We start from the raw sequence: 23,314 nt of genomic DNA, 5'->3' as shown, positions 1-23,314 counted from the left end.
AGCACCTCTTATCTCCAAATCAGTCTTGGCCACAAAATGCTCACTTGTCAGCGTTCTTTCATGAGGGTGAGGTCCAGTGTCTTACTCTCTGGCAAATTTATAAACACCAGCAGGATGACTAAAATGACAAAAGTCCACTTTTCATCTGCAGGTTGCTACTTTTCTAATGCCACATTCCTAAGAGAGAGAACAGTGTTGTTTCTCAGAGGTCTGGCCTGAAAAATTTGGAGGTCACAAGCTCCATTTATTTGCGCTAGATACGATCCCGTGGCCTCTCGCTAGCTCTTTCTGCAAGCGTTGTTGAGGTGCTCAGAAACAGAGCACCGCTGACATTTAGGTTTCGCCGGCCTATAGCTTCTTCTGGCTGGTGTACCATTGTTTTAAAAGTGTCAACAATCAGCCAAGGTGAAGAACCTGATGGTTGAAGGAAACAACAGCGCATTCTGCTGTTTCCCGGCTATCTCGGTGCTATAGACTGCTCATGACTTGCACTAGACCTTAACTTGCGCTCAGCCTGGAAATACTGTAGCTAAACTTTGAGCTGCTGGTGATCGCACCTTTTCAGAGCCTGGATAGCTCAGTTGGTAGAGCATCAGACTTTTAATCTGAGGGTCCAGTGTTCAAGTCCCTGTTCAGGCGATGCTCTCTGCCTTTCGTTATGCTTCGTGTCCTCTCCCTATCTTCCTCAACTGCAGCCTCTTGCGTGCTCCGCTTGCACCAGGCCAAAACACCGATGTCGGCCGCTTTCCATGCCTTCGCTGATTGGTGGCTACCTTTCTAATGCACCCTTCCAAATCAAGTACAGTTTTATTCTTTCAGAGATCTGACCTAGAAAATGTAGAGGTCGCAGGCTATAGCCAGCTCAGGGCATGTACTAGACCTTCCGTCCATCCTGCTTGGAATAACTGACTTTTGAGCTGCTGGTGAAGCTCACCTTCCAGGGCCTGGATAGCTCAGTCGGTAGAGCATCAGACTTTTAATCTGAGGGTCCAGGGTGTAAACTGCGTTTGTCTCTCCTTAAGGTGATTCCTTTATCCAAGAAAGAGGGGATATTTGCTGGCATTAGCTTGGCTAACTTTGCGCAGTGGCAGTATCATAGCCAATGAGGTTCAACCGAGGCGTGATTATTGCTAATTGAAAACTTTTCCCAATACCCCGCCATGATGACTTGAAATATAGTCAGCATCGGCAATTTTTGACAGTCTCTTCGGAGACTGACTAAGGTGTTTACCAACAGAGAAAGGATTATCTTCAAGGTGCATGATAACTGAGCAGCAGTGGTGCTCTGCAGAGCTCGAATATTCGAGTAGCTCGAATATTCGAGCTCTTTTCCAGCTATTCGAGCTCGGTATTCGAGCTCCGAATAGCTGTAGCTATTCGAATGGGCTATTCGCGTACACTCGAATAGCCCATTCACTATTCGAGCTATTCGAGCAAACGGCGCTATTCGAGCTCGGTACCGAGCTCGAATAGCGTCATAGCCCAGATTGATGTCCTTAGAGCCAATCAGAGGGCTCCCAGGCCCTCTGACGGCAGCCAATCACAGAGGGGGACCCTGGCCAGCCCCTACCCTATAAATAGCGGCCGCCATGTTATGTTTCTCCGTCCTTGCCTGAGACTTGCATAGAGAGAGAGTTGCTCCTTTGTGCTTTGGCTTAGCAAGAGCTTTATTGTGGTCATTTACCTAGCGTTTTTGCTCACATACACCTCCTATACACACCTATATTGTTGTTAGTTAGTTAGACATTGTATTTTAGTTAGTAGCTTTTGTGTTACAAAGAGACAGGCCAGCTGCTGCAGGCTTACAGCTTTAGGCCTCAGGGCCTGCCTGTGTGGGCAGCTGTCCTCCTGTCCTCTGTTTATTTCTCTCTATTCTATACCAGTATTTCTGCTGTCCTTTACTACTGATTGTATTAGTATTGTAGTTATATACTGTAACTGTACTAGGACACTCACTGTCACTGTTCATAGGCTACTAGCTGCTCCTGCGTGTGTGCACTCACTGTCTGTGTACACACTACACACACTCTATTTCCAAGTTCTGATAACTGATTGATTATTGTAATTGAATATTGTAATTAGTTAGTTGTACTCACTGTTACTACTTACTGTACTAGGAGTCTAGGACACTCAGTCACTGTTCATAGGCTACTAGCTCCTGCGTGTGTGCACTCACTGTCTGTGTACACACTACACACACTCTATTTCCTTCTGATAACTGATTGATTATTGTAATTAGTTAGTTGTACTTACTGTTACTACTTACTGTACTAGGAGTCTAGGACACTCAGTCACTGTTCATAGGCTACTAGCTCCTGCGTGTGTGCACTCACTGTCTGTGTACACACTACACACACTCTATTTCCTTCTGATAACTGATTGATTATTGTAATTAGTTAGTTGTACTTACTGTTACTACTTACTGTACTAGGAGTCTAGGACACTCAGTCACTGTTCATAGGCTACTAGCTCCTGCGTGTGTGCACTCACTGTCTGTGTACACACACTACACACACTCTATTTCCTTCTGATAACTGATTGCTTATTGTAATTAGTTAGTTGTACTTACTGTTACTACTTACTGTACTAGGAGTCTAGGACACTCAGTCACTGTTCATAGGCTACTAGCTCCTGCGTGTGTGCACTCACTGTCTGTGTACACACACTACACACACTCTATTTCCTTCTGATAACTGATTGCTTATTGTAATTAGTTAGTTGTACTTACTGTTACTACTTACTGTACTAGGAGTCTAGGACACTCAGTCACTGTTCATAGGCTAGCTCCTGCGCGTGTTTGCGCGTGCGTGCACTCACTGTCTGTAGTGTACACACACTAAATTTACTTGTGATTACTACTGATTATTGTAACTGCTAGTTGTACTTCCTGACTGTTACTACTTACTTACTGTACTAGGGACACTCACTCAGTCACCTCCCCCACCAACCCACTCCATTAAAGTACCCCACTTTTCAACCGCCCTTTTAAAAAACTTTTGTCTATACGCCCAAAACATCGAAGATGTCTGGAAGTGGCAGCCAGCGCGGTTTGGGCAAGGGGAAGGGCAGCAAGGGAATCAGGAGGAGAGGGAGCAGCATTGTGGCAAGCCGCGGGCGCGGGCGCGCCACCATGCACAGTTCCACAGCAGCAGCAGCGTCAGTGGCTAACATTCCTCCCATAGCCACTGGCCGTGGACGCCTTGGGCGCCGCCCAGCAGGAGCATCTGCAACTCACGCTGCAGAGACACAGCAGCAGCAGCATGTAGCACCTGCTCCGATTTTCCTCCAGCCGGGTCGGAAACGTCCCATTGAGGAAAAGCATGCAGACACTGTGGTGCAACTCATGACGGAGGATGAGCAGCCCGCCATCAGCTCTGCATCTGAGGCCTCCACCCTCACCACCACCACCACCACCCCTGTTCGCAGCAGCCGCCCAGCAGGGTCTGGGGAGGAGGCCAGTTCACCGTCACAAATTGGCGACCTGTCACTCAGCAGTATTTTTACCCCAGGCACCATCAGGGTATTGTCTGCTGTTGTTGGCGATCTTGAGGAGGAGATGCTGATGGGCACTTTGGGGGATGAGGGATTGGACAGCAAGACTGTGGCGACAGTCAAGCAGCCCATCCATGCATCAGGAGAGGAGTTTGGGGGGTCCTCATCCCAGCAGGACATGTTTCAGGAGGGGGAGGATGTTGATGACCCGGTGACAGACAGAGACTGGGTGCCACCACCTCCAGGGGATGTCGTCCTCAGCAGCTCTGAGGAGGAGGAGGAGGATGTGGGCCTTGCAAGGAGGCGCATCATTGCAAGCATTGGCAGCAGCAGTAGGCAGGTCCCACAGCCTGCTGGTGTCTCAGGCTCAGCAGCAGCAGCAGCAGCATCTGCCAGTACCACCACCAGCCGCACCCAAGCCCCCCAAGCCCCACCCCCAACCACCACAGGGAGACAGGCAGCAGCGCTTCCATGCCGTAGGGGGATGTTTCTGTCACCAATCTGGCGCTTTTTCACCATGCCCACAGTGTACAGCAAGTACGCCACTTGCAACCACTGTCAGCGGAAGTTGAGCAGAGGTGCAGACCCCTTAAAGTTCTGCACCAGCTCGCTCATCAACCACCTTGCTGCGAAACATTTCCACCAGCATCAGGAGTTCCAGAGGCTGAAGGCATCTGGTGCTGGCAGTGGCACCACACCCATCACTGCACAGCCTTCAGCAGCAGCAGCAACAGCAGCCACCCGCCCTCCTGCTCCTCCAGCAGCACCAGCAGGAGTGCGGAAACGCACTGCTCCTCCCCCCTCTGCAACTCCTGCCGCCGACACTGAGGCCTGTTCTGGCAGCCAGTCCTCAGTGGCCTCCTCCGCTGTGTCTGCTGATTCCCGTGCCAGCAAAAGGCCACGCCAGAGCCTTTTGAGCGAGTCCTTCCAGGGGGTGGTTAGGGCTCTGCCTCCCAGCAGCCGTCGCGTGCGGCAGCTGAACGGCTTGCTGGCACGGGCCATGTGCTCCCAACTCCTGCCGTACACGCTCGTGCAGGAGGGGAGCGACATTCGTGCGCTGCTTGCTTGCGCAGCCCCAGACTGGCAGCTCCCCAGCAGACACTTTTTCTCCCGCAAGGCCATTCCTGCACTGCACCGCTTTGTGATGGCCAATGTGGAGCGAGGGCTGGAGCACGCGGTTGGTGAAAGGGTCCACGTCACCATGGACTCCTGGAGCAGCCGCTTCGGGACAGGCCGCTACCTGTCCTTCACTGTCCACTGGGTCAGCTTGGTGGAAGGGGGTGAGGATGGGAGAGCAGCAGCGGGCACAGCAGCAGCAGCAACACAGTGGGTGGTGCCACCCCGCAGGGTCAGGGGAACTGCAGCAGGTTCCTCCGATCCTCTGCCATCCTCCGGCACACCTGGCCAAACCCCCCGCCTCAGCAGCAGCGTGAAGGCCCGCCACTGCCAAGCGCTGCTGCACTTGGTCAGCCTTGGGAAGACCAAGCTGACGGCAACCCATGTGTTGGCCAAACTCCAGGAGCAGGAGAGGATTTGGCTGACCCCCAGAGGCCTCAGAGTCGGAGAGGTGGTGGCCGACAATGGGGCCAATCTGGTTGCCGCAATAGACAGGGGAAACCTGACCCACATCCCCTGTCTTGCCCACGTGCTGAACCTGGTGGTGCAGAAGTTCTTGCGCACCTACCAGGGGATGGGCGAACTGCTGGAAACGGCAAGGAACGTTGTGCGTCACTTCCAGCGCTCGGCTGCAGCCTGTGCGAGCCTGGAAGACGTGCAAAAGGAGCTGGATCTGCCACGCCATCGGCTGATCCTTGACGTTCCGACTCGCTGGAACTCCACCCTGGCGATGTTGGAGCGTCTGGTTGAACAGAAGCGCGCTGTCAAACAGTACCTTGCCCTGGCCACTGTTTCCGCCGCTCAGAGAAGGGACAAGACCAGCAACATCCCGTCCATCGTCCCCGATGATGACTGGAGGCACATGCAGCAGGTGTGCTTAGTGCTGGCTCCCTTTCTGCAGGCCACTAACATGGTGAGCAGGGACCATGCTATGGTCTGCGAGTGGGTGCCCCTGGTTTGTCTGCTGAACAGGGCCCTCAATGCTTTGCTGGAACAGGGAGCGGCAGCCTTGGACCAGCAGGAGCGGCAAGCAGCTGCACAGTCCACCTCTGAGGGGGAGGAGGAGGAGGACTTGGTGGAGGTCCCTGACCTTGCTGCTGATGAGGGGGAGCAGCACAGTGCAGCTGAGTTGGTGCGGGGGTGGAGAGAGGATGAGGCTGACGAGGCAGAGGAGGAGGATGAGGACAGCAGCACTGCCGTCGATGTGCCAGCAGACGTGGCCCGCCTCTTCCCAATGGCAGCGCACATGCTGACGTGCCTGCGCAGAGACCCCAGGGTGATCCAGATGAAGCAGAGGGAGGACATCTGGATCAGCATGATGTTGGACCCACGCCTCAAGGGGAAGTTGAGCCAGTTCCTGCCGCCTGCAGGAGGAGACCCAGCGCAACAAATAAGGAGCTTGCAGCAGGCCCTTGTTGAGCGCTTTGAGGAAGCCTTCCCCCAGCCTTCCACCCCCACTGTCCAGCAGCCAGCACAGAGGCAGCAGCAGGTGCCTGCATCCAGCAGCAAGCGCCCCACAGACCTGCTGTCTCTCAGCCACGAGCTCTACAGGACTGTAGAGGCTCCGGCAGCAGTGACTAGAGAGGAGGTGCATGCAGCAGCATCCTCCACCGGTCACAGCCAGCGCCTGACCCGCATGGTGGCTGACTACATGGGGTCCTACAGCGGGCTTGACAGCGATGCCCCTGTTGATCCCATGGAGTATTGGGTCAAGCGCCTGGAGATCTGGAGCGAGCTGGCGCAGTACGCCCTGGAAGTGCTGTCCTGCCCCCCTTCCAGCGTGCTGTCCGAGCGCTGCTTCAGTGCAGCTGGTGGTGTGGTCACCGAGAAACGCTCACGTCTGTCTCACAAGTCTGTGGACAGACTGACGTTTCTCAAGATGAACCAGGCGTGGGTGGAAGGCGAGTTCCTGGCCCCTGTTGTCGGCGAGAGGGGGACATGAACTGGATAAGAACCATCGTTAATGTGCCTTACCACCCTTTACCACCTCCTGGCTCCTGCTCACTAAGCCAGCCTGGTTCACTTTGACTATTACGTCGCCTGCAGCCACACATTTTACACCTACAGTGGGCTGCTGTGTACTGCCCTTCTGCTGTCTGTCTGTGTTTCCCACTGCCAGGGTACACAGATTTACCTTCTGCTGCCACTCTGCCACCAGCTATTACGTCAAACAATAGCTATATATCTGTGTAATTTGTTTTACAAACAAAACCAAAAAACCATAAAAAAAAAAAAAAAAAAAAGGTTTAATTTTTCTGAGGTGCCCGGGTTGAAAACTGTGTTGTCCCAGTTGTGTATTGGACACGATGTGGGCTGCACGACCGCTGTCTGGGACCTCCTGTTGTGTTCATTTACAGCCTGGTATCACCACTAGGTACCAGGGCTATTATGTCACGCTGCCTGCCTGCTGCCACACTCACACTACTCCTCCATTCCTCCTGCTGATGCTGCTGTCTGTCTGTGTTTCCCAACGCCAGGGTACACAGATTTACCTTCTGCTGCCACTCTGCCACCAGCTATTACGTCAAACAATAGCTGCTCACATTACTCCTCCATTCCTCCTGCTGCTGCTGCTGCTGTCTGTCTGTCTGTGTTTCCCAACGCCAGGGTACACAGATTAACCTCTTGCTGCCACTCTGCCACCAGCTATTACGTCAAACAATAGCTGCTCACATTACTCCTCCATTCCTCCTGCTGCTGCTGCTGCTGTCTGTCTGTCTGTGTTTCCCAACGCCAGGGTACACAGATTTACCTTCTGCTGCCACTCTGCCACCAGCTATTACGTCAAAAAATAGCTATATCTGTGTAATTTGTTGTAAAAACAAAACAAAAAAAAACAAACAAAAAAAAAAAGGTTAATTTTTCTGAGGTGCCCGGGTTGAAAACTGTGTTGTCCCAGTTGTGTATTGGACACGATGTGGGCTGCACGACCGCTGTCTGGGACCTCCTGTTGTGTTCATTTACGGCCTGGTATCACCGCTAGGTACCAGGGCTATTATGTCACGCTGCCTGCCTGCTGCCACACTCACACTACTCCTCCATTCCTCCTGCTGATGCTGCTGTCTGTCTGTGTTTCCCAACGCCAGGGTACACAGATTTACCTTCTGCTGCCACTCTGCCACCAGCTATTACGTCAAAAAATAGCTATATCTGTCTGTGTAATTGGTTGTAAAACCAAAACTACAAAACCATAAAAAAAAAAAAAAAAAGGTTTAATTTTTCTGAGGTGCCCGGGTTGAAAACTGTGTTGTCCCAGTTGTGTATTGGACACAATGTGGGCTGCACGACCGCTGTCTGGGACCTCCTGTTGTGTTCATTTACGGCCTGGTATCACCGCTAGGTACCAGGGCTATTATGTCACGCTGCCTGCCTGCTGCCACACTCACACTACTCCTCCATTCCTCCTGCTGATGCTGCTGTCTGTCTGTGTTCCCCAACGCCAGGGTACACAGATTTACCTTCTGCTGCCACTCTGCCACCAGCTATTACGTCAAAAAATAGCTATATCTGTGTAATTTGTTGTAAAAACAAAACCAAAAAAACCAAAAAAAAAAAAAGGTTAATTTTTCTGAGGTGCCCAGGTTGAAAACTGTGTTGTCCCAGTTGTGTATTGGACACGATGTGGGCTGCACGACCGCTGTCTGGGACCTCCTGCCTGCTGTGTTTATTTACAGCCCTGGTATCACCGCTAGGTACCAGGGCTATTATTTCACGCTGCCTGCCTCATTGACTGCCTGCTGCCACACACTCATCCTCCTCCTCCTGCTGCTGAATTTACCTCCTGCTGTCTGTGTGTTTCCACTGCCAGGGAGCACATACAATGGCGCTTCCAACATGCGTGCGCCACCAGCTATTTGTTACGCTCAAAAATAGCTGCATTTCTTTAAAAAAAAAAATTTGAAAAGAGAAATAAGTGAAGAAGAAGACGATATAGAAGAAGATGAAGATGAAGAAGAAGAAGAAGAAGAAGATGAAGAAGATGAAGAAGATGAAGAAGAAGAAGATGAAGAAGATGAAGAAGAAGAAGATGAAGAAGATGAAGAAGATGAAGAAGATGAAGAAGAAGAAGATGAAGAAGATGAAGATGATGAAGAAGAAGAAGATGAAGAAGAAGAAGATGAAGATGATGAAGAAGAAGAAGATGAAGAAGAAGATGAAGATGATGAAGAAGAAGAAGATGAAGATGATGAAGAAGAAGAAGATGAAGAAGATGAAGAAGATGAAGATGAAGAAGATGAAGAAGAAGATGAAGAAGATGAAGAAGAAGAAGAAGATGAAGAAGATGAAGAAAAAGAAGATGAAGAAGAAGAAGATGATGAAGAAGAAGATGATGAAGAAGAAGAAGAAGATGAAGAAGAAGATGAAGAAGATGAAGAAGAAGAAGAAGAAGAAGAAGAAGAAGAAGATGAAGAAGATGAAGATGAAGAAGATGAAGAAAAAGAAGATGAAGAAGAAGAAGAAGAAGATGATGATGAAGAAGATGAAGAAGAAGAAGAAGAAGATGAAGAAGATGAAGAAGAAGAAGAAGATGAAGAAGTTGAAGATGAAGAAGATGAAGAAGAAGAAGAAGAAGATGAAGAAGATGAAGAAGAAGATGAAGAAGATGAAGAAAAAGAAGATGAAGAAGAAGAAGAAGAAGACAATATAGAAGAAGAAGAAGAAGATATAGAAGAAGATATAGAAGAAGAAGATATAGAAGAAGAAGAAGAATAAGAAGAAGATATAGAAGATAAAGAAGAAGAAGAAGAAGTATATACAGTACTGAACAAATTTCTGGACACAACTTCTCTTTTCAACTTTTTTTTTTTAAAGGAACATCCCCACATAATCACTTGCTGTTGTTACTTGGAAAAAAAGAGGTTTCTTGCATCATTCACCCTCAAAACAAGTGTTGGAAGCTATTTAAGGCCATTTCGAATAGTCAGCTCGAATAATGAGCTCGAATACCGACTCGAATAGTGAGCTCGAATTCCGATGTCGAATCGAATAGTAAAAATTATTCGACTCGAATATTCGACTGATCTCGAATAATTTACTATTCGAATTCGACCTAACTCGAATTTTGAAAAGGGGTATTTGAGCATCACTGCTGAGCAGTGCTTGTGTGGTAGTACCGTGGCTGGCACAATAACAACATTTCGTAGCACCTCTTATCTCCAAATCAGTCTTGGCCACAAAATGCTCACTTGTCAGCGTTCTTTCATGAGGGTGAGGTCCAGTGTCTTACTCTCTGGCAAATTTATAAACACCAGCAGGATGACTAAAATGACAAAAGTCCACTTTTCATCTGCAGGTTGCTACTTTTCTAATGCCACATTCCTAAGAGAGAGAACAGTGTTGTTTCTCAGAGGTCTGGCCTGAAAAATTTGGAGGTCACAAGCTCCATTTATTTGCGCTAGATACGATCCCGTGGCCTCTCGCTAGCTCTTTCTGCAAGCGTTGTTGGGGTGCTCAGAAACAGAGCACCGCTGACATTTAGGTTTCGCCGGCCTATAGCTTCTTCTGGCTGGTGTACCATTGTTTTAAAAGTGTCAACAATCAGCCAAGGTGAAGAACCTGATGGTTGAAGGAAACAACAGCGCATTCTGCTGTTTCCCGGCTATCTCGGTGCTATAGACTGCTCATGACTTGCACTAGACCTTAACTTGCGCTCAGCCTGGAAATACTGTAGCTAAACTTTGAGCTGCTGGTGATCGCACCTTTTCAGAGCCTGGATAGCTCAGTCGGTAGAGCATCAGACTTTTAATCTGAGGGTCCAGGGTTCAAGTCCCTGTTCAGGCGATGCTCTCTGCCTTTCGTTATGCTTCGTGTCCTCTCCCTATCTTCCTCAACTGCAGCCTCTTGCGTGCTCCGCTTGCTCCAGGCCAAAACACCGATGTCGGCCGCTTTCCATGCCTTCGCTGATTGGTGGCTACCTTTCTAATGCACCCTTCCAAATCAAGTACAGTTTTATTCTTTCAGAGATCTGATTTAGAAAATGTAGAGGTCGCAGGCTATAGCCAGCTCAGGGCATGTACTAGACCTTCCGTCCATCCTGCTTGGAATAACTGACTTTTGAGCTGCTGGTGAAGCTCACCTTCCAGGGCCTGGATAGCTCAGTCGGTAGAGCATCAGACTTTTAATCTGAGGGTCCAGGGTTCAAGTCCCTGTTCAGGCGATGCCTTTCCTTTACCCCATGCTCATTGGCCATCACTTCCGCTACCTGAGTTCCCTCTGCAACTGCTGCCTCTTGCGTGCTTTGCTTGCAGTAAGCCATAACCGAAACATCAGCCGCTTTCTGTGCATCCCCCGAACTCTCACAGCCTCCCTGCGTCTTGAATCTATTTCTCTTCAACTTTTTCTGCTGTGATATTAAACATGGATTATTCCATGCATAAAAGAGGCATCAAACCGTCAACATTATGCTGGGAATACACCATAAGTTTTTTCAGCAGATAGATGGTTCCATAGATAATTTCCAACATGTCCGATCTTATTATCGATCCTTTTTCTCATCGATTTCTCATAGAAATGAATGGAAATTGATCAGAAAAGATAAGAATCGGAAAGTCGATCGGAAATAAGGTCGGATAGTAATCGACTGAAAAATGTCGTCGTGTATTCCCAGCATTAGAGTAATTCGCCGGATCCCTTCTCCAGCCTGCACATCTACCCTCAAAGCAGCAATGGAAGGAGCTTCATGCTTACCATGAGCATCAGAAAATTAACAGCTCACGTACCATCTCTCTCCTCCAGTAACCTGCAACCACCAAGACTTTGGCCAACTCCCAAGCACCTCTAGCCAGCGCAGCTTACCAGTACTTCCAGGCACAATAATCACAGGCCCAATTATCAGCACACATGGCAGTGACGTAGACTCATTACTCCATTTTTCAAATTGTATTTTTCATGTATTTTACAAGTGCGGGACTGGCCCACTTGGCAGCCTGCTCCACAAAACACTATGCTGGCATCCCTGGCAGGCTTTGTTTTGCCCTCTTTGCCGCCTTTTCAAATGCTAAGACTCTTTAGCCGCTTATTAACAATGCTTGTTTAGTGGCTGTCTAATTAGCATATGGCATCCCATGATCCTCAGCGGAACACTGTAAACTGCGTTTGTCTCTCCTTAAGGTGATTCCTTTATCCAAGAAAGAGGGGATATTTGCTGGCATTAGCTTGGCTAACTTTGCGCAGTGGCAGTATCATAGCTAATGAGGTTCAACCGAGGCGTGATTATTGCTAATTGAAAACTTTTCCCAATACCCCGCCATGATGACTTGAAATATAGTCAGCATCGGCAATTTTTGACAGTCTCTTCGGAGACTGACTAAGGTGTTTACCAACAGAGAAAGGATTATCTTCAAGGTGCATGATGACTGAGCAGTGCTCGTGTGGTAGTACCGTGGCTGGCACAATAACAACATTTCGTAGTACCTCTTATCTCCAAATCAGTCTTGGCCACAAAATGCTCACTTATCAGCGTTCTTTCATGAGGGTGAGGTCCAGTGTCTTACTCTCTGGCAAATTTATAAACACCAGCAGGATGACTAAAATGACAAAAGTCCACTTTTCATCTGCAGGTTGCTACTTTTCTAATGCCACATTCCTAAGAGAGAGAACAGTGTTGTTTCTCAGAGGTCTGGCCTGAAAAATTTGGAGGTCACAAGCTCCATTTATTTGCGCTAGATACGATCCCGTGGCCTCTCGCTAGCTCTTTCTGCAAGCGTTGTTGGGGTGCTCAGAAACAGAGCACCGCTGACATTTAGGTTTCGCCGGCCTATAGCTTCTTCTGGCTGGTGTACCATTGTTTTAAAAGTGTCAACAATCAGCCAAGGTGAAGAACCTGATGGTTGAAGGAAACAACAGCGCATTCTGCTGTTTCCCGGCTATCTCGGTGCTATAGACTGCTCATGACTTGCACTAGACCTTAACTTGCGCTCAGCCTGGAAATACTGTAGCTAAACTTTGAGCTGCTGGTGATCGCACCTTTTCAGAGCCTGGATAGCTCAGTCGGTAGAGCATCAGACTTTTAATCTGAGGGTCCAGGGTTCAAGTCCCTGTTCAGGCGATGCTCTCTGCCTTTCGTTATGCTTCGTGTCCTCTCCCTATCTTCCTCAACTGCAGCCTCTTGCGTGCTCCGCTTGCACCAGGCCAAAACACCGATGTCGGCCGCTTTCCATGCCTTCGCTGATTGGTGGCTACCTTTCTAATGCACCCTTCCAAATCAAGTACAGTTTTATTCTTTCAGAGATCTGACCTAGAAAATGTAGAGGTCGCAGGCTATAGCCAGCTCAGGGCATGTACTAGACCTTCCGTCCATCCTGCTTGGAATAACTGACTTTTGAGCTGCTGGTGAAGCTCAACTTCCAGGGCCTGGATAGCTCAGTCGGTAGAGCATCAGACTTTTAATCTGAGGGTCCAGGGTTCAAGTCCCTGTTCAGGCGATGCCTTTCCTTTACCCCATGCTCATTGGCCATCACTTCCGCTACCTGAGTTCCCTCTGCAACTGCTGCCTCTTGCGTGCTTTGCTTGCAGTAAGCCATAACCGAAACATCAGCCGCTTTCTGTGCATCCCCCGAACTCTCACAGCCTCCCCGCGTCTTGAATCTATTTCTCTTCAACTTTTTCTGCTGTGATATTAAACATGGATTATTCCATGCATAAAAGAGGCATCAAACCGTCAACATTATGCTGGGAATACACCATAAGTTTTTTCAGCAGATAGATGGTTCCATAGATAATTTCCAACATGTCCGATCTTATTATCGATCCTTTTTCTCATCGATTTCTCATAGAAATGAATGGAAATTGATCAGAAAAGATAAGAATCGGAAAGTCGATCGGAAATAAGATCGGATAGCAATCGACTTAAAAATGTCGTCGTGTATTCCCAGCATTAGAGTAATTCGCCGGATCCCTTCTCCAGCCTGCACATCTACCCTCAAAGCAGCAATGGAAGGAGCTTCATGCTTACCATGAGCATCAGAAAATTAACAGCTCACGTACCATCTCTCTCCTCCAGTAACCTGCAACCACCAAGACTTTGGCTCACTCCCAAGCACCTCTAGCCAGCGCAGCTTACCAGTACTTCCAGGCACAATAATCACAGGCCCAATTATCAGCACACATGGCAGTGACGTAGACTCATTACTCCATTTTTCAAATTGTATTTTTCATGTATTTTACAAGTGCGGGACTGGCCCACTTGGCAGCCTGCTCCACAAAACACTATGCTGGCATCCCTGGCAGGCTTTGTTTTGCCCTCTTTGCCGCCTTTTCAAATGCTAAGACTCTTTAGCCGCTTATTAACAATGCTTGTTTAGTGGCTGTCTAATTAGCATATGGCATCCCATGATCCTCAGCGGAACACTGTAAACTGCGTTTGTCTCTCCTTAAGGTGATTCCTTTATCCAAGAAAGAGGGGATATTTGCTGGCATTAGCTTGGCTAACTTTGCGCAGTGGCAGTATCATAGCCAATGAGGTTCAACCGAGGCGTGATTATTGCTAATTGAAAACTTTTCCCAATACCCCGCCATGATGACTTGAAATATAGTTAGCATCAGCAATTTTTGAAAGTCTCTTCGGAGACTGACTAAGATGTTTACCAACAGAGAAAGTATTTTCTTCAAGGTGCATGATGACTGAGCAGTGCTCGTGTGGTAGTACCGTGGCTGGCACAATAACAACATTTCGTAGCACCTCTTATCTCCAAATCAGTCTTGGCCACAAAATGCTCACTTGTCAGCGTTCTTTCATGAGGGTGAGGTCCAGTGTCTTACTCTCTGGCAAATTTATAAACACCAGCAGGATGACTAAAATGACAAAAGTCCACTTTTCATCTGCAGGTTGCTACTTTTCTAATGCCACATTCCTAAGAGAGAGAACAGTGTTGTTTCTCAGAGGTCTGGCCTGAAAAATTTGGAGGTCACAAGCTCCATTTATTTGCGCTAGATACGATCCCGTGGCCTCTCGCTAGCTCTTTCTGCAAGCGTTGTTGGGGTGCTCAGAAACAGAGCACCGCTGACATTTAGGTTTCGCCGGCCTATAGCTTCTTCTGGCTGGTGTACCATCAGGGGCGTAGCAATAGGGGTTGCAGAGGTAGCGACCGCGTCGGGGCCCTTGGGCCAAAGGGGCCCCGAAGGGCCCTCCCTCAACTGCAGTATTAGCTCTCTATTGGTCCTGTGCTCATAATAATCACTTCTATAGATACTTTGAATAGTGATCATCATAAACAAGCTGTTCCCCATCCCCTTCTTGTACCTCTGACACTGTAGTTGCCATTGGCAGGTTTTGGTGCGCCGTATCAATTGTTATGTATAGAGTGCTTGGGGGGCCCCAATGTAACACTTGCATCGGGGCCCACAGCTCCTTAGCTACGCCACTGTGTACCATTGTTTTAAAAGTGTCAACAATCAGCCAAGGTGAAGAACCTGATGGTTGAAGGAAACAACAGCGCATTCTGCTGTTTCCCGGCTATCTAGGTGCTATAGACTGCTCATGACTTGCACTAGACCTTAACTTGCGCCCAGCCTGGAAATACTGTAGCTAAACTTTGAGCTGCTGGTGATCGCACCTTTTCAGAGCCTGGATAGCTCAGTCGGTAGAGCATCAGACTTTTAATCTGAGGGTCCAGGGTTCAAGTCCCTGTTCAGGCAATGCTCTCTGCCTTTCGTTATGCTTCGTGTCCTCTCCCTATCTTCCTCAACTGCAGCGTCTTGCGTGCTCCGCTTGCACCAGGCCAAAACACCGATGTCGGCCGCTTTCCATGCCTTCGCTGATTGGTGGCTACCTTTCTAATGCCACCTTCCAAATCAAGTACAGTTTTATTCTTTCAGAGATCTGACCTAGAAAATGTAGAGGTCGCAGGCTATAGCCAGCTCAGGGCATGTACTAGACCTTCCGTCCATCCTGCTTTGAATAACTGACTTTTGAGCTGCTGGTGAAGCTCACCTTCCAGGGCCTGGATAGCTCAGTCGGTAGAGCATCAGACTTTTAATCTGAGGGTCCAGGGTTCAAGTCCCTGTTCAGGCGATGCCTTTCCTTTACCCCATGCTCATTGGCCATCACTTCCGCTACCTGAGTTCCCTCTGCAACTGCTGCCTCTTGCGTGCTTTGCTTGCAGTAAGCCATAACCGAAACATCAGCCGCTTTCTGTGCATCCCCCGAACTCTCACAGCCTCCCTGCGTCTTGAATCTATTTCTCTTCAACTTTTTCTGCTGTGATATTAAACATGGATTATTCCATGCATAAAAGAGGCATCAAACCGTCAACATTATGCTGGGAATACACCATAAGTTTTTTCAGCAGATAGATGGTTCCATAGATAATTTCCAACATGTCCGATCTTATTATCGATCCTTTTTCTCATCGATTTCTCATAGAAATGAATGGAAATTGATCAGAAAAGATAAGAATCGGAAAGTCGATCGGAAATAAGATCGGATAGTAATCGACTGAAAAATGTCGTCGTGTATTCCCAGCATTAGAGTAATTCGCCGGATCCCTTCTCCAGCCTGCACATCTACCCTCAAAGCAGCAATGGAAGGAGCTTCATGCTTACCATGAGCATCAGAAAATTAACAGCTCACGTACCATCTCTCTCCTCCAGTAACCTGCAACCACCAAGACTTTGGCCAACTCCCAAGCACCTCTAGCCAGCGCAGCTTACCAGTACTTCCAGGCACAATAATCACAGGCCCAATTATCAGCACACATGGCAGTGACGTAGACTCATTACTCCATTTTTCAAATTGTATTTTTCATGTATTTTACAAGTGCGGGACTGGCCCACTTGGCAGCCTGCTCCACAAAACACTATGCTGGCATCCCTGGCAGGCTTTGTTTTGCCCTCTTTGCCGCCTTTTCAAATGCTAAGACTCTTTAGCCGCTTATTAACAATGCTTGTTTAGTGGCTGTCTAATTAGCATATGGCATCCCATGATCCTCAGCGGAACACTGTAAACTGCGTTTGTCTCTCCTTAAGGTGATTCCTTTATCCAAGAAAGAGGGGATATTTGCTGGCATTAGCTTGGCTAACTTTGCGCAGTGGCAGTATCATAGCCAATGAGGTTCAACCGAGGCGTGATTATTGCTAATTGAAAACTTTTCCCAATACCCCGCCATGATGACTTGAAATATAGTCAGCATCGGCAATTTTTGACAGTCTCTTTGGAGACTGACTAAGGTGTTTACCAACAGAGAAAGGATTATCTTCAAGGTGCATGATGACTGAGCAGTGCTCGTGTGGTAGTACCGTGGCTGGCACAATAACAACATTTCGTAGCACCTCTTATCTCCAAATCAGTCTTGGCCACAAAATGCTCACTTGTCAGCGTTCTTTCATGAGGGTGAGGTCCAGTGTCTTACTCTCTGGCAAATTTATAAACACCAGCAGGATGACTAAAATGACAAAAGTCCACTTTTCATCTGCAGGTTGCTACTTTTCTAATGCCACATTCCTAAGAGAGAGAACAGTGTTGTTTCTCAGAGGTCTGGCCTGAAAAATTTGGAGGTCACAAGCTCCATTTATTTGTGCTAGATACGATCCCGTGGCCTCTCGCTAGCTCTTTCTGCAAGCGTTGTTGGGGTGCTCAGAAACAGAGCACCGCTGACATTTAGGTTTCGCCGGCCTATAGCTTCTTCTGGCTGGTGTACCATTGTTTTAAAAGTGTCAACAATCAGCCAAGGTGAAGAACCTGATGGTTGAAGGAAACAACAGCGCATTCTGCTGTTTCCCGGCTATCTAGGTGCTATAGACTGCTCATGACTTGCACTAGACCTTAACTTGAGCCCAGCCTGGAAATACTGTAGCTAAACTTTGAGCTGCTGGTGATCGCACCTTTTCAGAGCCTGGATAGCTCAGTCGGTAGAGCATCAGACTTTCAATCTGAGGGTCCAGGGTTCAAGTCCCTGTTCAGGCGATGCTCTCTGCCTTTCGTTATGCTTCGTGTCCTCTCCCTATCTTCCTCAACTGCAGCCTCTTGCGTGCTCCGCTTGCACCAGGCCAAAACACCGATGTCAGCCGCTTTTCATGCCTTCGCTGATTGGTGGCTATCTTTCTAATGCCACCTTCCAAATCAAGTACAGTTTTATTCTTTCAGAGATCTGACCTAGAAAATGTAGAGGTCGCAGGCTATAGCCAGCTCAGGGCATGTACTAGACCTTCCGTCCATCCTGCTTGGAATAACTGACTTTTGAGCTGCTGGTGAAGCTCACCTTCCAGGGCCTGGATAGCTCAGTTGGTAGAGCATCAGACTTTTAATCTGAGGGTCCAGGGTTCAAGTCCTTGTTCAGGCGATGCCTTTCCTTTACCCCATGCTCATTGGCCATCACTTTCGCTACCTGAGTTCCCTCTGCAACTGCTGCCTCTTGCGTGCTTTGCTTGCAGTAAGCCATAACCGAAACATCAGCCGCTTTCTGTGCATCCCCCGAACTCTCACAGCCTCCCTGCGTCTTAAATCTATTTCTCTTCAACTTTTTCTGCTGTGATATTAAACATGGATTATTCCATGCATAAAAGAGGCATCAAACCGCCAACATTATGCTGGGAATACACCATAAGTTTTTTCAGCAGATAGATGGTTCCATAGATAATTTCCAACATGTCCGATCTTATTATCGATCCTTTTTCTCATCGATTTCTCATAGAAATGAATGGAAATTGATCAGAAAAGATAAGAATCGGAAAGTCGATCGGAAATAAGATCGGATAGTAATCGACTGAAAAATGTTGTCGTGTATTCCCAGCATTAGAGTAATTCGCCGGATCCCTTCTCCAGCCTGCACATCTACCCTCAAAGCAGCAATGGAAGGAGCTTCATGCTTACCATGAGCATCAGAAAATTAACAGCTCACGTACCATCTCTCTCCTCCAGTAACCTGCAACCACCAAGACTTTGGCCAACTCCCAAGCACCTCTAGCCAGCGCAGCTTACCAGTACTTCCAGGCACAATAATCACAGGCCCAATTATCAGCACACATGGCAGTGACGTAGACTCATTACTCCATTTTTCAAATTGTATTTTTCATGTATTTTACAAGTGCGGGACTGGCCCACTTGGCAGCCTGCTCCACAAAACACTATGCTGGCATCCCTGGCAGGCTTTGTTTTGCCCTCTTTGCCGCCTTTTCAAATGCTAAGACTCTTTAGCCGCTTATTAACAATGCTTGTTTAGTGGCTGTCTAATTAGCATATGGCATCCCATGACCCTCAGCGGAACACTGTAAACTGCGTTTGTCTCTCCTTAAGGTGATTCCTTTATCCAAGAAAGAGGGGATATTTGCTGGCATTAGCTTGGCTAACTTTGCGCAGTGGCAGTATCATAGCCAATGAGGTTCAACCGAGGCGTGATTATTGTTAATTGAAAACTTTTCCCAATACCCCGCCATGATGACTTGAAATATAGTCAGCATCGGCAATTTTTGACAGTCTCTTCGGAGACTGACTAAGATGTTTACCAACAGAGAAAGGATTATCTTCAAGGTGCATGATGACTGAGCAGTGCTCGTGTGGTAGTACCGTGGCTGGCACAATAACAACATTTCGTAGCACCTCTTATCTCCAAATCAGTCTTGGCCACAAAATGCTCACTTGTCAGCGTTCTTTCATGAGGGTGAGGTCCAGTGTCTTACTCTCTGGCAAATTTATAAACACCAGCAGGATGACTAAAATGACAAAAGTCCACTTTTCATCTGCAGGTTGCTACTTTTCTAATGCCACATTCCTAAGAGAGAGAACAGTGTTGTTTCTCAGAGGTCTGGCCTGAAAAATTTGGAGGTCACAAGCTCCATTTATTTGCGCTAGATACGATCCCGTGGCCTCTCGCTAGCTCTTTCTGCAAGCGTTGTTGGGGTGCTCAGAAACAGAGCACCGCTGACATTTAGGTTTCGCCGGCCTATAGCTTCTTCTGGCTGGTGTACCATTGTTTTAAAAGTGTCAACAATCAGCCAAGGTGAAGAACCTGATGGTTGAAGGAAACAACAGCGCATTCTGCTGTTTCCCGGCTATCTAGGTGCTATAGACTGCTCATGACTTGCACTAGACCTTAACTTGCGCCCAGCCTGGAAATACTGTAGCTAAACTTTGAGCTGCTGGTGATCGCTCCTTTTCAGAGCCTGGATAGCTCAGTCGGTAGAGCATCAGACTTTTAATCTGAGGGTCCAGGGTTCAAGTCCCTGTTCAGGCGATGCTCTCTGCCTTTCGTTATGCTTCGTGTCCTCTCCCTATCTTCCTCAACTGCAGCCTCTTGCGTGCTCCGCTTGCACCAGGCCAAAACACCGATGTCGGCCGCTTTCCATGCCTTCGCTGATTGGTGGCTACCTTTCTAATGCCACCTTCCAAATCAAGTACAGTTTTATTCTTTCAGAGATCTGACCTAGAAAATGTAGAGGTCGCAGGCTATAGCCAGCTCAGGGCATGTACTAGACCTTCCGTCCATCCTGCTTGGAATAACTGACTTTTGAGCTGCTGGTGAAGCTCACCTTCCAGGGCCTGGATAGCTCAGTCGGTAGAGCATCAGACTTTTAATCTGAGGGTCCAGGGTTCTAGTCCCTGTTCAGGCGATGCCTTTCCTTTACCCCATGCTCATTGGCCATCACTTCCGCTACCTGAGTTCCCTCTGCAACTGCTGCCTCTTGCGTGCTTTGCTTGCAGTAAGCCATAACCGAAACATCAGCAGCTTTCTGTGCATCCCCCGAACTCTCACAGCCTCCCTGCGTCTTGAATCTATTTCTCTTCAACTTTTTCTGCTGTGATATTAAACATGGATTATTCCATGCATAAAAGAGGCATCAAACCGTCAACATTATGCTGGGAATACACCATAAGTTTTTTCAGCAGATAGATGGTTCCATAGATAATTTCCAACATGTCCGATCTTATTATCGATCCTTTTTCTCATCGATTTCTCATAGAAATGAATGGAAATTGATCAGAAAAGATAAGAATCGGAAAGTCGATCGGAAATAAGATCGGATAGTAATCGACTGAAGAATGTCGTCGTGTATTCCCAGCATTAGAGTAATTCGCCGGATCCCTTCTCCAGCCTGCACATCTACCCTCAAAGCAGCAATGGAAGGAGCTTCATGCTTACCATGAGCATCAGAAAATTAACAGCTCACGTACCATCTCTCTCCTCCAGTAACCTGCAACCACCAAGACTTTGGCCAACTCCCAAGCACCTCTAGCCAGCGCAGCTTACCAGTACTTCCAGGCACAATAATCACAGGCCCAATTATCAGCACACATGGCAGTGACGTAGACTCATTACTCCATTTTTCAAATTGTATTTTTCATGTATTTTACAAGTGCGGGACTGGCCCACTTGGCAGCCTGCTCCACAAAACACTATGCTGGCATCCCTGGCAGGCTTTGTTTTGCCCTCTTTGCCGCCTTTTCAAATGCGAAGACTCTTTAGCCGCTTATTAACAATGCTTGTTTAGTGGCTGTCTAATTAGCATATGGCATCCCATGATCCTCAGCGGAACACTGTAAACTGCGTTTGTCTCTCCTTAAGGTGATTCCTTTATCCAAGAAAGAGGAGATATTTGCTGGCATTAGCTTGGCTAACTTTGCGCAGTGGCAGTATCATAGCCAATGAGGTTCAACCGAGGCGTGATTATTGCTAATTGAAAACTTTTCCCAATACCCCGCCATGATGACTTGAAATATAGTCAGCATCGGCAATTTTTGACAGTCTCTTCGGAGACTGACTAAGGTGTTTACCAACAGAGAAAGGATTATCTTCAAGGTGCATGATGACTGAGCAGTGCTCGTGTGGTAGTACCGTGGCTGGCACAATAACAACATTTCGTAGCACCTCTTATCTCCAAATCAGTCTTGGCCACAAAATGCTCACTTGTCAGCGTTCTTTCATGAGGGTGAGGTCCAGTGTCTTACTCTCTGGCAAATTTATAAACACCAGCAGGATGACTAAAATGACAAAAGTCCACTTTTTATCTGCAGGTTGCTACTTTTCTAATGCCACATTCCTAAGAGAGAGAACAGTGTTGTTTCTCAGAGGTCTGGCCTGAAAAATTTGGAGGTCACAAGCTCCATTTATTTGCGCTAGATACGATCCCGTGGCCTCTCGCTAGCTCTTTCTGCAAGCGTTGTTGGGGTGCTCAGAAACAGAGCACCGCTGACATTTAGGTTTCGCCGGCCTATAGCTTCTTCTGGCTGGTGTACCATTGTTTTAAAAGTGTCAACAATCAGCCAAGGTGAAGAACCTGATGGTTGAAGGAAACAACAGCGCATTCTGCTGTTTCCCGGCTATCTAGGTGCTATAGACTGCTCATGACTTGCACTAGACCTTAACTTGCGCCCAGCCTGGAAATACTGTAGCTAAACTTTGAGCTGCTGGTGATCGCATTTTTTCAGAGCCTGGATAGCTCAGTCGGTAGAGCATCAGACTTTTAATCTGAGGGTCCAGGGTTCAAGTCCCTGTTCAGGGGATGCTCTCTGCCTTTCGTTATGCTTCGTGTCCTCTCCCTATCTTCCTCAACTGCAGCCTCTTGCGTGCTCCGCTTGCACCAGGCCAAAACACCGATGTCGGCCGCTTTCCATGCCTTCGCTGATTGGTGGCTACCTTTCTAATGCCACCTTCCAAATCAAGTACAGTTTTATTCTTTCAGAGATCTGACCTAGAAAATGTAGAGGTCGCAGGCTATAGCCAGCTCAGGGCATGTGCTAGACCTTCCGTCCATCCTGCTTGGAATAACTGACTTTTGAGCTGCTGGTGAAGCTCACCTTCCAGGGCCTGGATAGCTCAGTCGGTAGAGCATCAGACTTTTAATCTGAGGGTCCAGGGTTCAAGTCCCTGTTCAGGCGATGCCTTTCCTTTACCCCATGCTCATTGGCCATCACTTCCGCTACCTGAGTTCCCTCTGCAACTGCTGCCTCTTGCGTGCTTTGCTTGCAGTAAGCCATAACCGAAACATCAGCCGCTTTCTGTGCATCCCCCGAACTCTCACAGCCTCCCTGCGTCTTGAATCTATTTCTCTTCAACTTTTTCTGCTGTGATATTAAACATGGATTATTCCATGCATAAAAGAGGCATCAAACCGTCAACATTATGCTGGGAATACACCATAAGTTTTTTCAGCAGATAGATGGTTCCATAGATAATTTCCAACATGTCCGATCTTATTATCGATCCTTTTTCTCATCGATTTCTCATAGAAATGAATGGAAATTGATCAGAAAAGATAAGAATCGGAAAGTCGATCGGAAATAAGATCGGATAGTAATCGACTGAAAAATGTCGTCGTGTATTCCCAGCATTAGAGTAATTCGCCGGATCCCTTCTCCAGCCTGCACATCTACCCTCAAAGCAGCAATGGAAGGAGCTTCATGCTTACCATGAGCATCAGAAAATTAACAGCTCACGTACCATCTCTCTCCTCCAGTAACCTGCAACCACCAAGACTTTGGCCAACTCCCAAGCACCTCTAGCCAGCGCAGCTTACCAGTACTTCCAGGCACAATAATCACAGGCCCAATTATCAGCACACATGGCAGTGACGTAGACTCATTACTCCATTTTTCAAATTGTATTTTTCATGTATTTTACAAGTGCGGGACTGGCCCACTTGGCAGCCTGCTCCACAAAACACTATGCTGGCATCCCTGGCAGGCTTTGTTTTGCCCTCTTTGCCGCCTTTTCAAATGCTAAGACTCTTTAGCCGCTTATTAACAATGCTTGTTTAGTGGCTGTCTAATTAGCAT

General features: G+C 47.8%; 19 non-coding genes across 19 annotated transcripts; all 19 read left to right on the top strand.

Annotated features, from left to right (window-relative positions):
* Positions 1-566: 566 nt before the first annotated feature.
* On the top strand, positions 567-639 carry TRNAK-UUU (transfer RNA lysine (anticodon UUU)). The gene has a single exon. It is a non-coding gene; the product is annotated as a tRNA-Lys (tRNA).
* Positions 640-1,073: 434 nt separating this feature from the next.
* LOC137564645 (U4 spliceosomal RNA) lies at positions 1,074-1,214 on the top strand. Its single transcript, XR_011030734.1, has one exon. It is a non-coding gene; the product is annotated as a U4 spliceosomal RNA (small nuclear RNA).
* Positions 1,215-10,316: 9,102 nt separating this feature from the next.
* On the top strand, positions 10,317-10,389 carry TRNAK-UUU (transfer RNA lysine (anticodon UUU)). Its single transcript has one exon. It is a non-coding gene; the product is annotated as a tRNA-Lys (tRNA).
* Positions 10,390-10,692: 303 nt separating this feature from the next.
* On the top strand, positions 10,693-10,765 carry TRNAK-UUU (transfer RNA lysine (anticodon UUU)). Its single transcript has one exon. It is a non-coding gene; the product is annotated as a tRNA-Lys (tRNA).
* Positions 10,766-11,769: 1,004 nt separating this feature from the next.
* On the top strand, positions 11,770-11,910 carry LOC137564697 (U4 spliceosomal RNA). Its single transcript, XR_011030780.1, has one exon. It is a non-coding gene; the product is annotated as a U4 spliceosomal RNA (small nuclear RNA).
* A 672-nt stretch (positions 11,911-12,582) lies between these two features.
* On the top strand, positions 12,583-12,655 carry TRNAK-UUU (transfer RNA lysine (anticodon UUU)). The gene has a single exon. It is a non-coding gene; the product is annotated as a tRNA-Lys (tRNA).
* Positions 12,656-12,958: 303 nt separating this feature from the next.
* TRNAK-UUU (transfer RNA lysine (anticodon UUU)) lies at positions 12,959-13,031 on the top strand. Its single transcript has one exon. It is a non-coding gene; the product is annotated as a tRNA-Lys (tRNA).
* A 1,004-nt stretch (positions 13,032-14,035) lies between these two features.
* On the top strand, positions 14,036-14,176 carry LOC137564728 (U4 spliceosomal RNA). The gene has a single exon (XR_011030807.1). It is a non-coding gene; the product is annotated as a U4 spliceosomal RNA (small nuclear RNA).
* A 994-nt stretch (positions 14,177-15,170) lies between these two features.
* On the top strand, positions 15,171-15,243 carry TRNAK-UUU (transfer RNA lysine (anticodon UUU)). The gene has a single exon. It is a non-coding gene; the product is annotated as a tRNA-Lys (tRNA).
* A 303-nt stretch (positions 15,244-15,546) lies between these two features.
* Positions 15,547-15,619, top strand: TRNAK-UUU (transfer RNA lysine (anticodon UUU)). Its single transcript has one exon. It is a non-coding gene; the product is annotated as a tRNA-Lys (tRNA).
* A 1,004-nt stretch (positions 15,620-16,623) lies between these two features.
* Positions 16,624-16,764, top strand: LOC137564522 (U4 spliceosomal RNA). Its single transcript, XR_011030627.1, has one exon. It is a non-coding gene; the product is annotated as a U4 spliceosomal RNA (small nuclear RNA).
* Positions 16,765-17,436: 672 nt separating this feature from the next.
* Positions 17,437-17,509, top strand: TRNAE-UUC (transfer RNA glutamic acid (anticodon UUC)). The gene has a single exon. It is a non-coding gene; the product is annotated as a tRNA-Glu (tRNA).
* Positions 17,510-17,812: 303 nt separating this feature from the next.
* On the top strand, positions 17,813-17,885 carry TRNAK-UUU (transfer RNA lysine (anticodon UUU)). Its single transcript has one exon. It is a non-coding gene; the product is annotated as a tRNA-Lys (tRNA).
* Positions 17,886-18,889: 1,004 nt separating this feature from the next.
* LOC137564724 (U4 spliceosomal RNA) lies at positions 18,890-19,030 on the top strand. Its single transcript, XR_011030804.1, has one exon. It is a non-coding gene; the product is annotated as a U4 spliceosomal RNA (small nuclear RNA).
* A 672-nt stretch (positions 19,031-19,702) lies between these two features.
* TRNAK-UUU (transfer RNA lysine (anticodon UUU)) lies at positions 19,703-19,775 on the top strand. The gene has a single exon. It is a non-coding gene; the product is annotated as a tRNA-Lys (tRNA).
* A 303-nt stretch (positions 19,776-20,078) lies between these two features.
* TRNAK-UUU (transfer RNA lysine (anticodon UUU)) lies at positions 20,079-20,151 on the top strand. Its single transcript has one exon. It is a non-coding gene; the product is annotated as a tRNA-Lys (tRNA).
* A 1,004-nt stretch (positions 20,152-21,155) lies between these two features.
* Positions 21,156-21,296, top strand: LOC137564644 (U4 spliceosomal RNA). Its single transcript, XR_011030733.1, has one exon. It is a non-coding gene; the product is annotated as a U4 spliceosomal RNA (small nuclear RNA).
* Positions 21,297-21,968: 672 nt separating this feature from the next.
* TRNAK-UUU (transfer RNA lysine (anticodon UUU)) lies at positions 21,969-22,041 on the top strand. The gene has a single exon. It is a non-coding gene; the product is annotated as a tRNA-Lys (tRNA).
* A 303-nt stretch (positions 22,042-22,344) lies between these two features.
* On the top strand, positions 22,345-22,417 carry TRNAK-UUU (transfer RNA lysine (anticodon UUU)). The gene has a single exon. It is a non-coding gene; the product is annotated as a tRNA-Lys (tRNA).
* The last annotated feature ends 897 nt before the right edge of the window (positions 22,418-23,314 follow it).

The sequence above is a fragment of the Hyperolius riggenbachi genome, chromosome 3, assembly GCF_040937935.1.
Source record: "Hyperolius riggenbachi isolate aHypRig1 chromosome 3, aHypRig1.pri, whole genome shotgun sequence".
Taxonomy (NCBI): Eukaryota; Metazoa; Chordata; class Amphibia; order Anura; family Hyperoliidae; genus Hyperolius; species Hyperolius riggenbachi.
This window is presented reverse-complemented; position numbering and strand designations above follow the sequence as displayed.